We start from the raw sequence: 16,217 nt of genomic DNA, 5'->3' as shown, positions 1-16,217 counted from the left end.
ACCATTTGAAATGATTGTAATCTGTTTTTAAGAGATTTAACTGTAATTATGAATGCTACTTTTTTTCTCTCGCACTCATTTTTTCTGCCAATTTTCATTTTTGAATAATTTGAGATTTACAGAAAAGTTACACAGGTAGTACAGAGATTTCCATAATGATGATAATGTTTTGGAACTAGATAGAAGTGATTTTTGTAAAACGTTACAATATATCAGCATCTGCAACTGAATGTCACCTTAACATAGCTATTGATTTTTACAAATTTGTGTTATATCAACTCCCTTATTAAAATCATATTCAGTGAAAGAGGTTTTCAGCTTTCCATTCATTATCAGAAACCAATCTATAATCTTCAAACAGTAATTTCAGATCTCAAGGGTGTTAGTAAATGGTATTAGTGATTGTAAACTTTCTTTTCCTCTTTAATACTTAAAGGGGAATTCTTTTATTGTTTCTCTCACATGTTTCTGTGATAATTTTGAAGGTAAGTTTTGATGCTGATCTGTTATCCTACATGCTGAATTAACCAGTCAATCAATAAATTTTTTCTTAGAGATTTTCAATTTTTAATGAAGATTTATAAGTAATGTCACCTTGCAAAGTTAAGTATTTTCTTCTATGTGTGTCCGTTTTCCTCTTTCCTAATTTTAGGCATTTCTGTTCTTTCTCTTTCTTTTTATTACTTTCATTAAGCATCTGATTTTCTCTATGTGACTTTTGTCAAAGAATTAACACTGGAACTTATTTCTTGGTTGTAAAATTTTTCTTCTTCATTTATTAGCTCTGCTTTTAGCTAATTTTCTGCTTTTGTTAGTTTTGTTTTGTAAAACTTAACTGCATCTTCAAATTTTAAAATGTTTTTCACTCTTGGGATAGAGTACCTGTGTGACTATTTTTGAAAGAAATAGTAGGATAAAATGAATCTAAAAATCAAGACTTTTGTTGCCACTCAAAGATGATTCCTGTCCACAATTTAGTGTATCTTGTTATAGGTCATTTCCCCTTGGGTTTGTACAAGTATGTGTCTAATTATAAAAGATCTGTATGCTGATTTAATTTCTCAAGGCCAGAAAAGCAGGTCAACTATCCTCTCATAGCAAGTGTTTAAAATTTTAGTTTTCTTTCCACATGATTGAATTTTGGAAGGATTGGGGGCAGGAGGAGAAGGGGATGACAGAGGATGAGACGATTGGATGGCATCACCAACTCGATGGACATGAGTTTGGGTAAACTCTGGGAGTTGGTGATGGACAGGGAGGCCTGTCATGCTGCAACTCATGGGGTCGCAAAGAGTCAGACACGACTGAGCGACTGAACTGAACTGAATCTTTTTTGAAGAGACATTAATTCTAGCAATGAAGACTATCCCTCATAGATTAATAGTAGAAAGAATTTTTGTCTAACATTTATTGCCTTTTTATACGTTCTTTTATGAACCTTTAATATCCTATGCCTTTTCCTAAACTCATACATTAACCTTTCTATGGTTTACATTTAGGACTTCATAGATTAAATACCTTAATTTTTATCAGTCAAATATATTATTTTTTATATTCTAATTCTCTCCATAGTATATTCTCATTTATAATTTTTCAATTTATGGTCCAATCATTGATCTTTTCTCCCCTTATTTCTACTAAATACTTTTTATTCAGAGAGTGCTACTGAACCTAGGAACAGATTTTCCAAGTAGCAACAGCAGCCACAATTTGTTACCAAAGAGACCAAATTTTTAGCCCCAAATGAAAGACATCTCCCTGGGTTTGGATTAAGGATATTTCTATCATTCGGGGTGATTATTATCTGGAGTGAATTCGGTGTTTCTTTTCAGCTGATTCTGGACAAACCCAGCAGACACATGGAAATAAACCAAACAAGAAGCTTTCTCCTCCTGGGATTCACAGAAAACCCAGACCTGCAACCTCTCTTCTTTGGGTTGTTTCTGTCCTTGTACCTGGTCACATTTGCTGGGAACCTGGCCATCATCCTGGCCATCATCTCAGACTCCCACCTCCACACCCCCATGTACTTCTTTCTCTCCAACCTGTCATTTGCAGGCATTGGTTTCACCTCCACCACCATCCCAAAGATGCTATGGAACATCCAGACACAGAGCAAAGTTATCACCTATGAAGGCTGCATCATCCAGATATTTTTTTCTTTGTATTTGGATGCCTGGACAATTTAATCCTGAGTGTGATGGCCTATGACCGCTTTGTGGCCATCTGTCACCCCCTGCACTATATGGTCATCATTAACCCCTGGGTCTGTGGAATGCTGACTCTGGGTTCCTGGTGCCTCAGTGTCACAAGCTCCCTGCTTGAGGCTTTGACTGTCTTGAGGCTGTCCTTCTGCATGAACATGAAGATCCCACACTTTTTTTGTGATCTTCTTGAAGTCCGGAAGCTCACCTGTTCTGACACCCTCATCAATAACGTAGTGGTGTATTTTGTGGCTATTGTTCTAGGTGTTTTTCCTCTCTTTGGGATTCTCTTTTCTTACTCTCAGATTTTCTCCTCCATCCTGAGAATTTCATCAGCCAGGGGCAAGTATAAAGCTTTTTCCACCTGTGGATCTCACCTTTTTGTGGTTTCCTTGTTCTATAGCACAAGCCTTGGGGTCTACTTCAGTTCTGCAGCCACTTCATCCTCTAGGACAATTCTGGTGGCCTCAGTGATGTACACCATGGTCACCCCCATGCTGAACCCCTTCATCTGCAGTCTGAGGAACAGGGACATGAAGGGGACCCTAGGGAGACTCCTCAGCAGGGCATCATCTCTCAGTGATGGGGTTGTTGTAGAACTCTCATAAGTAGCAAGCATCAAACCATTGGTAGGCATTTTTCACAATCTTAGATATGTCTAAACATTAGTTTAATTTTTCTACTTCTATAATCACTATATCTTACCATGTCTTGACTTTGACTATATTTAAAGACAATGTATTATTTTTCTAGGGCTGTTATGACAAAGTACCATAAATCAGTTGGCTTAAATAACAGAAATTTATTGCCTCACATCTCTAGAGACTAAAATTCTGAAATCAAGGGATAAGCAGGGTCCATTCATCCTGAAGCTGTGATCAAAAACCTGTTCCATACCTAGCTTCTTTTAGTTTGCTGGTCATCTTTGGCATTCCTCAGCAAATAGAAGCATCACCCCAGTTTCTGCTTTTATCTTCACAAGATTTTCTCCCTGTGTGTGTGTGTGCGTGCAAACTACTTTTTATAGAGATATCAATGATATCAATTTCAGGGCCAATCTACTTTACCATAGACTTTGTCTTAACTTGAATAATTACATTCATAACAATTCTATTTCCAAATAAGGGCGCATTCCGAGTTCTAGATGTTAGAACTTCAAAGTATAAGAATCTTGGGGCTCAGCAAACTCAAACAAGTGCTCTGTATCAACCTAGAGGGGTGGGATGGGGAGGGAGATGAGAGGGAGTTTCAAAAGTGAGGGTATATATGTATACCTATGGCTGATTCATGTTGAGGTTTGACAAAAATAGCAAAATTCTGTAAAGCAATTATCCTTCAATAAAAATAAATTAATTTTAAAAAAAGATTCTTGGGGACAAAATTCAGTTCATAAAGGAACAGTTTCATCATGTCTAGCTTCAAATGCAAAGTATGGCCAGCATACCAAATCTGGTCCTTTTTCTGATTTTTCTAAAATTTTATTGAAATACAGCCACATCCCTTTGTGTACATATTTTCCATAGCTAATTTCATCCTATGATGGCACGTTTGAGTATTTGTGTAAAGAGACTAAAATATTTACTATCTGACTATTTGCCATAGAATTTTCCTGGCCTTGAATAAAAATATTGCCCTCACTTTACTTAGTAGCTAGATTTTTAAGCATTTCAAACACCATCAAAATCCCCATGATGACAACATGAATTTCTCCACAAAACTTCATTATTGTATTAAAGTTGGTGGTTAGAAGGGTTTTTTTTACTTTGTTTGTTTTGCTTTGTCTAAGATGCTAAGTCAAATATGTGTGATCTTTTTCCTAGTAATCTAAATAGTAATTTTCACAATTTCCAGGAACTTTTCCTTTCCTTAATCTTCATATCCTTTCTGCCTAGGGGAAAAATACTTACATAAAAGAAAAGTTTAATTAATTCATGAGTGAATAGGTCTAAACTAGTCTATACAACTACTGACTAAATAAATGGAATTAATAAAGCTCTGAAGCTAGTAAAGCTCTTAGGTATTTTGTAGTTAAACTTTACAATGATTATTAGTAATGCCATGATGTGAAATCTTTGTTGCAAGAAACTGTAAACTTACCATCCTGCACATGTTAAAGCAAAGGCAGTGTTTCAACTCCAAATGTACTTGTGCATGAAGGAAGGACTAGAATAATGGTCAACTTTTTATGTAACCTACTCAATTAGTGGCAGTGATCCATCTGTCTCCCTGAAGGAGGGCATGGCAACCCATTGCAGTACTCTTGCCTGAAGGATCCCATGGAAAGAGTAGACTAGCAGGCTATAGTCCATGGGGTCACAAAGAGTCAGACATGACTGAAGCGACTTAGCACCCATGCATCCTTCTGCCTCAACTGAAAAGGAAGATTGATAGTGGAATCCAGTCCATTGTTGAAAAGTTCTCAACATTAGAGTCCTTCCATTGAAGGTGAGGGTGGGACGATCTGAGAGAATAGCATTGAAACATGTATATTATCATATGTGAAACAGAATGCCAGTCCAGGTTCGATGCATGAGACAAGTGCTTAGGGCTGGTGCAATGGGATGACCCAGAGGGATGGGATGGGGAGGGAGGTGGAAGAGGGGTTCAGGATGGGGAACACATGTAAACCCATTGCTGATTCATGTCAATGTATAGCAAAAACCACTACAATATTGTAAAGTAATTAGCCTCCAACTAAAATAAATAAGTTAATTTTTAAAAAAGAAAAAAATACATGAAATGCCCATGATTGATTTAGTCCTTTTTTAAAGGTTTTTTTGGGGGGTTTTCTTTCATGTGGACCACCTTTAAAGTCTTTATTGAATTCATTACAATATCACATCTGTTGATTATTCTCTGGTTTTTTGACCATGAAGCATATGGGATCTTAGCTCTCCAATCAGGGATCGAACTCCCACCTCCTGTGTTAGAAGAGGAAGTCCCAACCACTGGAGTGCCAGGGAAGGCCCTGGTTTTGTTCTATTAAGTGAAATGAAAGTCACTCAGACATCTCTAACTCTTTGTGACCCCATGGACTATAGCCCACCAGGCTCCTCTGTCCATGGAATTCTTCAGGTGAGAATACTGGAATGGGTAGCCATTCCTTTCTCCAAAGGATCTTCCCAAACTAGAGACTGAACGCACGTCTCTTATGTCTCCTGCATTGGAAGGTGGATTCTTTACCATCTGAGCTACCAAGACGTAGATAATGGCCTGTAATATTCTTCTTTTTGGAGTGTATTTGCCTGTTTTGGGTATCAGGGTAATGGCAGCTTCATGGAATGACCTTGGGAGTGTTCCACCTGTTTCCATTTTTTTGAATCATCTGAGAAGAATAAGTATTAGTTCTTCTTTATGTGTTTGATAGAATTCCCTTGAGAAGCTGTCTAGTCCTGGATTTTTGTTTGCTAGAAGCTTTTGTTTTGTTTTATTACAAATTCAATTTCACGTCTAGTGATCAGTCTGTTCAAATTGTCTATTTCTTCTTCACTCGGTCTTGCATGTTTCTGGAAATTTGTCTATTTCTTCTAGGTTTTCTACTTTGTTGGCATGTAACTGTTCATAGTATTCTTTTATGATTTTTAGTATCTCTGTAATATTTGTTTGTTATTTCTCCTCTTTCATTTCTTATTTTTTTGACTTGGGTTCACTCTCTTTTCTTCTACGTACATCTGGGTAAATATTTGCTCAATCTTGTTTATTCTTTCAAAAAACCAATTATTCAACTCTTTAATTTTTTTCTATTTTATATCTATTTCATTTATTTCCTCTCTAATCTTTATTATTCATTTCCTCCTGATGTCTTTGAGCTTTGTTCTTCTTTCTAATTCTTTTTGGCAGTAGGTTGCTTTGTTTATTTGATTTTTTGTTTGTTTGATTCTTGAGGAAGACCTGTATTATTATAAAATTCTCTCTTAGAATTCTTTTTGATGCAGCCCATATGTTTTGAAGAGTTTTGATTCCATTTTCATTTGTCTCAAGGTATTTTCTGATTTCCTCTTTGATTTCATCATTGGCCTATTGGATTTTTCAAAGCATTTTGTTTAGCCTTCACGTGTTTGTTCTCTTTTTCTTTCTGTTGTTTTCTAGTTTCATGCAATTGTAGTCAAGGAAAATGCTTGATGTAATTTCTGTTCTCTTAAATTGGTTGAGGGTGTTTTGTGACCTAGTATGTGATCTCTCCTGGAGATCATTTCATCTGCACTTGAAAAGAATGTGTGCTCTGCTGGTTTTGGATGTAATTTCCTCTAGATAGCAATTTAGTTCAATTGGCCTATTGTGTCATTTAGGCCCACTGATACCTTATTGATTTTCTATCTGGATGATCTTTCCATTGATGGAACTGGGGTGTTAAAATTCTATGCTATTATTGTATTATTGTCAGTTTCTCCCTTCATGTCTGTTAGTATTTGTTTTAAGTATATAGGTGCTCCTGTATTAGGTATGTATATGCTAACAACTGTAATATCCTCATCTTGTAACAATCCCTTCATCATTATAGAATATCCTTCTTTGTCTTTTGTTATAGCCTTTGTTTTAAATTAAATTTTGTCTTACATGAGTAGAGCCACACCTGCATTCTTGTTGTTTACATTTGCATTAACTATCTTTTCCATCCCCTCACTTTCAGTCTACTGGTTTCTTTAGCCCTGAAGTGAGTTTTTGCAGGCAGCTTACTGAAGGGCTTTTTTTCCAACCAGCCACCCTATGTCTTTTTATTGGAACGTTTAGTCCATTGGTATGTAAATGTTGATAGCTGTGTACTTATTGCTATTTTATTCCTTGTTTTTCAGTTGTTTTCATAGTTCTTCTCTGTTCATTTCTTTTTGTTTCTCCTGTTGTGACTTGATGAGTTTATTTAGTGGTATACTTGAGTTCCTTCCTTTTTTTAATTTTTGTTTATCTCTTATAGGTTTTTGATTTGTGTTTACCGTGAGTTCATATTTCTTCACTCCTAATTATATCTACTTGAATAAGCTGATAGTCATTTAAGTTCAAACATATGCTAAATATTTACATTTTTATATTCCTCTACCCCACATGTTGTGTTTTTATGTCATATTTTACATATTCATGCTTATCTCTTTACTATTATAGTTATAGTTGCTTTTAAATGTCTTTGTCTTTTAATCTATGTACTGATTATTTAAGTAATCTTTAATCCTTACTATATATTTGCCTTTCCTAATGGAATTTTCCCTTTCCTATAGATATTTCTTTTATATTTAGAGAAGACAACTTTTCTTTTAGGGTAGGTTTCCTATTGATGAAATATTTGCATTTTTGCTTGTCTGAGAACTTCTTTGTCTCCGCTTCTATTCTAAATGATGATCTTCCAGGGTAGCAGATCCTAGGTTACAGGATTTTCCCTTTCAGTACTTTGAATGTATCAGGTCACTCTCTTCTGGCCTGCAAAGTTTCTACAGATAAATCAGTTGATATGTGAATTTCCTTATATATGACTGTTTTTCTCTTACTGCCTTTAAAATTCTCTTTACCTATCTTTTCCCATTTTGATTATAATATATCTTAGTGTAGGTCTGTTTGGCCTCATCTTGCTTCGGGACCCACTGTGCTTCCTATACTTGGATACATGTTTCTTTCTTAAGTTTGGGAAGGTTTTAGTCATAATTTCTTCAAATACCTTTTCAATACCCTTCTCTCCCTCTTCATTTGCAATCCCTATAATGCAAATGTTGACACAATTGATATCATCCCAGAGATCTCATATGTTTCACTGTTTTTCTTATTTCTTATTGTCTGCTCTTATGATTAGATAATCTCCACTATTCTACTTTCCGAATCACTTATGCGTTCTTCTGTGTCATTGAGTATGCCCTTCATTTCTTCTAGAGTTATTTTTATTTTAGATAATGAATTATCTACTTTTTATTGGGTCTTCTTTATACTTTTGTTGTTGGTCAGTCACTCAGTCATGCCCAACTCTTTGTGACCCTATGGCATGTCAGGTTCCCTGTCCTTCACTATCTTCTGGAGTTTGCCCAAGTTCATGTCCATTGAGTTGATGATGCCATCCAACCATTTCATCCGCTGTTGCCCCTTTCTCCTCCTGCCCTCAATCTTTCCCAGCATTAGGGTCTTTTCCAATAAGTCAGCTCTTTACATTAAGTGACCAAAGTATTGGAGCTTCAGCTTTAGCATCTGTCTTTCCATTGACATGGAGAATCCCATGGAGAGAGGAGCCTGGTAGGCTACAGTCCATGGCATGGGGTCACAAAGAGTCAGTCACGGCTGAGCAACTTCACTTTCACTTTCTTCCATTGACTATTCAGGGTTGATTTCCTTTAGGTTTGACCGGTTTTATCTCCTTGCTGTTCAAGGGACTCTCAAGATTCTTCTCCAGCACCACAGTTCAAAAGCATCAATTCTTTGTCACTCAGCCTTTTTTACAAAAAGTCCCACTCCCACATCTGTACATCACTACTGGAAAAACCACAGTTTGACTATACAGAGCTTTATACCTTTGGGTCTATGCTAAGTCACTTCAGTCATGTGTGACTCTTTGAGATCCTGCAGACTGTAGCTCACTAGGTTCCTCTTCCATGGCATTCTCCAGACAAGAATACTGAAGTGGGTTGCCATTTCCTCCTCTAGGGGATCTTCCCATGGATTGAACCCACATCTCTTATGTCTTCTGCATTGACTGGTGGGTTCTTTGCCACTAGTACCACCTGGGGACTTTTAGTTCCTTATTAAATTGATCTGTGTTTAGGTTAATTCTTTTCCTAATTCATGTTTATTTTATTACAAATGTTTTGAATTCTTTGGTATATTATTTATTTCTGTTTCACTTCCATTTCTTTTAATTTATACAGAGGCTTTCTTTTGCTCTTTCAAATGAGAATGCTGCTGTTTAGTAGCTTCAGTCATGTGTGACTCTGTGCGACCTTATGGACTGTAGCCCGCAAGGCTCCTCTTTCTATGGAATTCTCCAGGCAAGAGTGCTGGAATGGGTTTCCATTCCCTTCTCCAGGGGATCTTCCCAAACCAAGGATCAAACTCAGATCTCTTGCATTGCAGGCAGATTCTTTACCACTGACCCACCAGGGAAGCCCTCATGACAATAGTTCCTACTCATTTTCATTTTACTTAATTTTCTCTCTGTCTGTAATGAATTTTGGTGAAACAGTTACCTATTGTAATCTTAAGGGGCTTTTCTTATTTAGCAGTGTCTCTACGTAGATTGCTTATGTCCAATACCTTTGGTGGGATGGCTGGGTTTGACATGGATGATAGTCATGTCTTTCCATAGGGAGTGCTGGCTGCTATAACCTTGGTGATGGAAGAGCTAGAGCCTGGTGTAGCGTGTGACATGAGTCTTCTGCTCTGCTTAGTGGCCATCACCATCCTGTTAGTGTCATGTTGCTCCCAAGATGCTGGAGCAGAAGGCCTGTTGATCAGGCTAGAGCTGGCTCTGTTCTCTTTAAGTATATGTTTTCCTTCTTCACACACTGGGGCCTTTGTCTCAATAAAGGGGAGTGCTGAAACAATAACGGTTGTGTGTTTATGGAGGTCCAATACTCTGCCTGTGTAGGCATCTTTGGATCCTCTCAGATGCAAGCCACAGTTGCATCTCTTCCCCTGCTACAGCCACCCCAGATCTGCGCTAGGCTGTAGCAAGGAGTAGTTGGGGCCAGAGCATTCACACAGCTTGGGTTGGGGTACACAGTGAAGTAGTCATGGAAATTCACAACCAATATTATCAAATAACTTTAAATGGAGCATAACCTATAAAATTTTGAATCGTTGTTTATATACCTGAAGCTAATATGATCTTGTAAATCATCTATACTTCAATAAAAAATTTTAAACACACAAATAAAAATACACTGAAATAATTTGTCACAGTAATTAGCTGATTGGTAATGGTAAGGTGAATGATTTTGTCTTTGTATTTTTTAATACTTTAAAAAAGTTCTATTAAAGCATGTTTACTTTTTGCTATCAGAAATAACAATATAGGGACTTCCCTGATGATTCAGTGGTTGAAAATCAGCCTTCCAATACAGGGGACACAGATTCAGTCCCTGATCTGAAAACTAAGATCCCACGCACCACAACTAGAGAGCTACACACAACTACTGAGCCCGTGTGTTCTAGAGCCCATGCCCTGCAACAAGGGAAATCTCCGCACACTGCGACTAGAGAAAAGCCTATGTGCTCCCAGGAAGACCCAGCACAGCCAAAAAGGAAAAAAAGTAATTACATATGTTATGAATTAAATAAAACTAACAAAACATAAGGGATCACAAAAAAAATGAGTTGGGAAACTTAAATTCAGTTTCTAAAAAAAATTATTGAATAATTGTCTGTATTACATTTATTAATACATTCATGGCTACTGTAACAAATTACCACAACAGGGCTTGAAATAAAAAATATTGTGCCCTTACAATTGGAGATCAGAAGTCAAATATCTCAATGAGCTAAAGTCAACATGCCTGCATGGTCTCTGAGGAGAATCTGATTCATTTCCTTTTCTAGTTTCTAGCGGCCACAAGAATTTCTTGACTCATAGGCCTTTCTCCAGCTTCAAAGACAGAAATGTAACATTTTCAAATTTTTCTCTGATTTCAACCTTTCTGTCTTCCTCTTCTACAGTCAGAGGTTCATTATGATTCCATTAGTCTCTTCCAGATAATCACAATCGATCTTCTTAACTTAAAGTCACTGATTAGCAACCTTCCTCCATCTGCTACCTTAATCCCTTCCTGCTATATAAAATAATATAATCAAAGATTCTGGGAATTAGGATGTAGTCATCATTGGGAGGCCGTTACTCTGAATATCAAAAGTAATTTTCATAGGCCTATTATTAGATGTCAATTAAGGACCAAGTTGGTTTTAAAAAAGTCAGAGGAACCAAAGATCAAATTGCCAACATCCGCTGGATCATTGAAAAAGCAAGAGGGTTCGAGAAAAACATCTATTTCTGCTTTATTGACTATGCCAAAGCCTTTGACTGTGTGGATCACAATAAACTGTGGAAAATTCTGAAAGAGATGGGAATACCAGACCACCTGACCTGGGGAGAAACCTGTATGCAGGACAGGAAGCAACAGTTACAACCGGACATGGAACAACAGACTGGTTCCAAATAGGAAAAGGAGTACATCAAAGCTGTATATTGTCACCCTGCTTATTTAACTTATATGCAGAATATATAATGATAAACACTGGGCTGGATGAAGAACAAGCTGGAATCAAGATTGCTGGGAGAAATATCAATAACCACAGATATGCAGATGACACCACCCTTATGGCAGAAAGTGAAGAAGAACTAAAGAGCCTCTTGATGAAAGTGAAAGAGGAGGGTGGAAAAGTTGGCTTAAAGCTCAACATTCAGAAAACAAAGATCATGGCATCTGGTCCCATCACTTCATGGCAAATAGATGGGGAAACAGTGGAAACAGTGGCAGACTTTATTTTGGGGGGCTCCAAAATCACTGAAGATGGTGACTGCAGCCATGAAATTAAAAGATGCTTACTCATTGGGAGAAAAGTTATGACCAACCTAGATAGCATGTTAAAAAGCAAAGACATTACTTTGCCAACAAAGATCCATCTAGTCAAGGCTATGGTTTTTCCATTGGTCATGTATGGATGTGAGAGTTGGACTATGAAGAAAGCTGAGCTCCGAAGAATTGATGCTTTTGAACTGTGGTGTTGAAGAAGACTCTTGAGAGTCCCTTGGACTGCAAGGAGATCCAACCAGTCCATCCTAAAGGAGATCAGTCCTGGGTGTTCATTGGAAGGACTGATGCTGAAGCTGAAACTCCAATACTTTGGCCACCTCATGCGAAGAGTTGACTCACTGGAAAAGACCCTGATGCTGGGAAAGATTGAAGGCAGGAGGCAAAGGGGACAACAGAGGATGAGAAGGTTGGATGGCATCACCGACTGGATGGACATGGGTTTGGGTAAACTCCGGGAGTTGGTGATGGATAGGGAGGCCTGGAATGCTGCAGTCCATGGGGTCACAAAGATTTGGACACAACTGAGCGACTGAACTGACTGAAGGACCATAAGAGGTTTCCCAGGTGGCACTAGTGGTAAACAACCCACCTGCCAAAGCAGAAGATAAGAGATGTGGGTGCCATTTCTGGGCCAGGAAGATGCCCTGGGGAAGGAAATGGCAATCAACTCCAGTATTCTTGCCAGGAGAATCCCATGGACAGAGGAGCCTGGCAGGCTACAGTCCATAGGGTCCCAAAAGAGTCAGACATGACTTAGCAACTGAACAACAACAAAGACTGTAAATAAAAGAAACACAGAATTTATTATATACTCTTAATGATGAAAACCATTCTTTTGCAGTTACATGCCAAAACAATTTTTGGTGCAAAGGAACCTAGAACTACCTAGTCCAGACTCTAGCACAGGATCACAGCCTTGCTAGTCGAAGAATAATCCACAGACCAAGACTTGCATCCATTATCAATGTTACCCAGAACCTTGTTGAAAATTCAGAACCTCAGGACATCCAGGGCCTGTTGAATCAGGATCTGAAATAGAACTAGAATCCTAGGGGATTCTTATGTACAATGTGTAGAAGTGTTGGCCTAGGATAGGCTTTCTCATCTTCTCACTATTGGCATCTATGGCGTGATAATTATTTGTGTTTGGTGCTATCCTGTACATTGTATATGTTTGGGTGAAAGTGAAAGTGTTAGTTGCTCAGTCATGCTTGACTTTTTGCAGTCCCATGGACTGTAACCCACCAGGCTCCTCTGTCCATGGGATTTCCCAGGCAAGAATACTGAAGTAGGTTGCCATTTCCTTCTACAGGGGATCTTCCCAACTCAGGGATAGAAGTTGCATCTCCTGCTTCACAGGTGGACTTGTTACCACTAAACCACCTGGGAAAGCCCCCCTCCCCACAATGGTGTTCTAGCATGAGAACACAGTTTTCTCCCTTATTGAAGAAGAAATAGTAATTTTCTAGATATATCAGGTGCTGTGTTCTCATAGCATGGCAGTTATGTTATGGCTTTTGAGACCCAAAGGATCTAATCAAGACAAATTCCTCAGGCTTAGATTTGGAAGAAATATTGAGGGTTGTAAAAATTTTCAATGTTAGAACTCTGGGAGATAGGAGAGTTAGTGGAGTAGTAACAAGAATTGAATATACCTGATGTCTAACCTGATCTCTTGGGAACAGCGAATCAGCAGGAGGAAAAAAATCCATTCTGTCCAAACAAGTTCCCCTGAGGAAATGATGTAGTCAACATTGAAGCAATAATGGAAAATGTGATAAAGAGGTATAACGAGCAGATACAGAACATATACAGAGCTATAAATATCTGCACTGCTGCAAGATCTAAGCATGTTGAACCTTGAGCTGCAGTAAGAATGCTTTTTGCATTTGGATTCCTAAGTCTGGCTCAGGGACCAATGCATCACTCCTTCTTTCTTTCTTGTTAGGAGACAGAGCTTTGGCCTCCACCATCAACCATCCAGGGAGGAATTTTGAACTTCCACACAGAGACCTTCCAACCTGCCTTCCCATCCAGGTGAGTCCAAGAGCCCCACAGACACTGGAGGAGAAAGCTGGAGAGAATGAAACCCAAGATTTACCTGAGGTCACCTGAGAACACAAACAGCTGACCCAGAGCTGAGAAAACTCCAAATTTGTTTTCTTGTTTGACTTATTAATTTATAATCAACTTATTAAATGTTTTTCAATGAAAAATATTTGTTGGATTCAGCAATTCAAGGATTGCTGTTGACAACTAAGTGAGGGGAATGAAAATCTAGTTGGATGAGACTCAGGAAAAAATGGGGAGCCTAGTGGTATCATTAAAATATGAACATTTCCAAGAAGTTTAGTTGCAGTTTAGGGGAGTAGGAAAATAAACTATTTTGTCAGGAGAGGTTTGCAGTGAAATGATTATTTTTTTTGAAATTTTTAAGATGCGGTGTATTTGAGCTTGTTTGGTATTCATTAGGAAGATCCAGATCAATAGAAGTATCTACTACCTGAAAACTACACTTCTTGAGACACATATATCACTGAATCTTCTTTCACACTGAGTATTCATTAGGGAAAAATGCATTTAACATACAAACAGACATATGGTAAACAGTTTATCTTTGCAATTATTTCATTACCTGAGAGGCTGAATTTATTTGGAGTTTTTATTAGCCATTGGCTATCTCTATTGCAAACTGTCTATGCATGTTTTGCTTTACAAACTGGTGTCTGGGTGTTTTTATTCTTTTTTGTTGTGCTATATCATTTTCTTTATAATTTATTTCATCTCCAGTTCAGAAACGAAAGGCCAGGAATTTCACTATAGCATGTGGAAGACCAGGAGAATGAGATGTATTTTTAATACTTTGTCAATGTATGGCAAAACCAATATAATATTGTAAAGTAAAAAAATTAAAAATAAATAAATAAATAAATACTTTGTCAATTCTTCTTCCTGAAAATAGGGAAATATGTAGCTTTTTTCTCCCTATTTTTCCCCTCCCAGACACAAATGTGTCAGACCCATTTCTGTGGCACTATTTCACTCAAATTACTCTTAGCTATAACTAGTTCAACTAATCTGGATTACTAATTACTAATTACTAATTACTAATTAGTAATCTAATCTCTATTCCAGTCTCTATATTCATAGTGGAGCGGAGTGAGGTGGGGGGGTGGGGGAAACGGTTTGCATTCTTCTAAACAAAGAATTACAATTTTTTAAAGATGCTTCCTAAAAATAAAATAAAATAAAGACACTTCCTATTAATATTTGCCATTTCAATCTTGTATGTATGTAGTGTATAATGTATTTGTTGGTTATGTGAGAGTTTAAAAACTGTGAATGATCAAAGTTATCAGTTGGTCACATTTTGTCCTTTCTCTCATTGCTTTTCACACACAGAAAGTTCTTCAACATCCTTAGAAATAAGAAACCACCTTTTATATAAATTGCCATCTTATTTCACATTTTCACTTAGCACTACAATTGCCTTTTGTGACTAGATCAATTTTTTTTTTCGTATTTTATTTTTTTTTATTTTGTTTTATAAATTTATTTATTTTAGTTGGGGGCTAATTACTCTACAATATTGTAATAGTTTTTGCCATACATTGACATGAATCAGCCATGGGTTTACATGTGTTCCCCTTCCTGGACCCCCCACCCACCTCCCTCCCCATCCCATCCCTCTGGGTCTTCCCATTGCCCTGGCCCTGAGCCCTTGTCTCATGCATCGAACATGGAATGGTGTTCTGTTTCACATATGATAATATACATGTTTCAATGCTATTCTCCCAGAATGTCCCACCCTCACCTTCTCCCTCAGAGTCCATAAAATTGTTCTATGCATCTGTGTCTCTTATTCTGTCTCGCATATAGGGTTATCGTTACCATCTTTCAAATTCCATATATATGCATTAGTATACTGTATTGTTGTTTTTCTTTCTGGCTTACTTCACTCTGTATAATGGGCTCCAGTTTCATCCATCTCAGTAGAACCGATTCAAATGTATTTTTTTTAATGGCTGAGTAATATTCCATTGTGTATATGTACCACAGCTTCCTTATCCGGTGTATATGCCCAGCAGTGGGATTGCTGGGTCATATGGCAGTTCTATTCCCAGTTTTTTAAGGAATCTCCACACTGTTCTCCATAGTGGCTGTACTAGTTTGCATTCCCACCAACAGTGTAAGAGGGTTCCCTTTTCTCCACACCCTCTCCAGCATTTATTGCTTGTAGACTTTTGGATGGCAGCCATTCTGACTGGTGTGAAATGATACCTCATTGTGGTTTTGATTTGCATTTCTCTAATAATGAGTGATGTTGAGCATCTTTTCATGTGTTTGTTAGCCATCTGTATGTCTTCTTTGGAGAAATGTCTGTTTTGTTCTTTGGCCCATTTTTTGATTGGGTCGTTTATTTTTCTGGAATTCAGCTGCAGAAGTTGCTTGTATATTTTTGAGATTAATTGTTTGTCTGTTGCTTCATTTGCTATTATTTTCTCCCATTCTGAAG

General features: G+C 37.6%; 1 pseudogene; it reads left to right on the top strand.

Annotated features, from left to right (window-relative positions):
• The first annotated feature begins 1,859 nt into the window (after nucleotides 1–1,859).
• LOC145509092 (olfactory receptor 7C2-like) lies at nucleotides 1,860–2,812 on the top strand (annotated as a pseudogene).
• Nucleotides 2,813–16,217: the final 13,405 nt, after the last annotated feature.

Source organism: Giraffa tippelskirchi, chromosome 6, assembly GCF_054371585.1.
Source record: "Giraffa tippelskirchi isolate mGirTip1 chromosome 6, T2T-mGirTip1v1.2.pri, whole genome shotgun sequence".
Classification (NCBI taxonomy): Eukaryota; Metazoa; Chordata; class Mammalia; order Artiodactyla; family Giraffidae; genus Giraffa; species Giraffa tippelskirchi.
The sequence above is the reverse complement of the archived record's forward strand: the minus strand, read 5'-3'. Positions and strand labels throughout refer to the sequence as shown.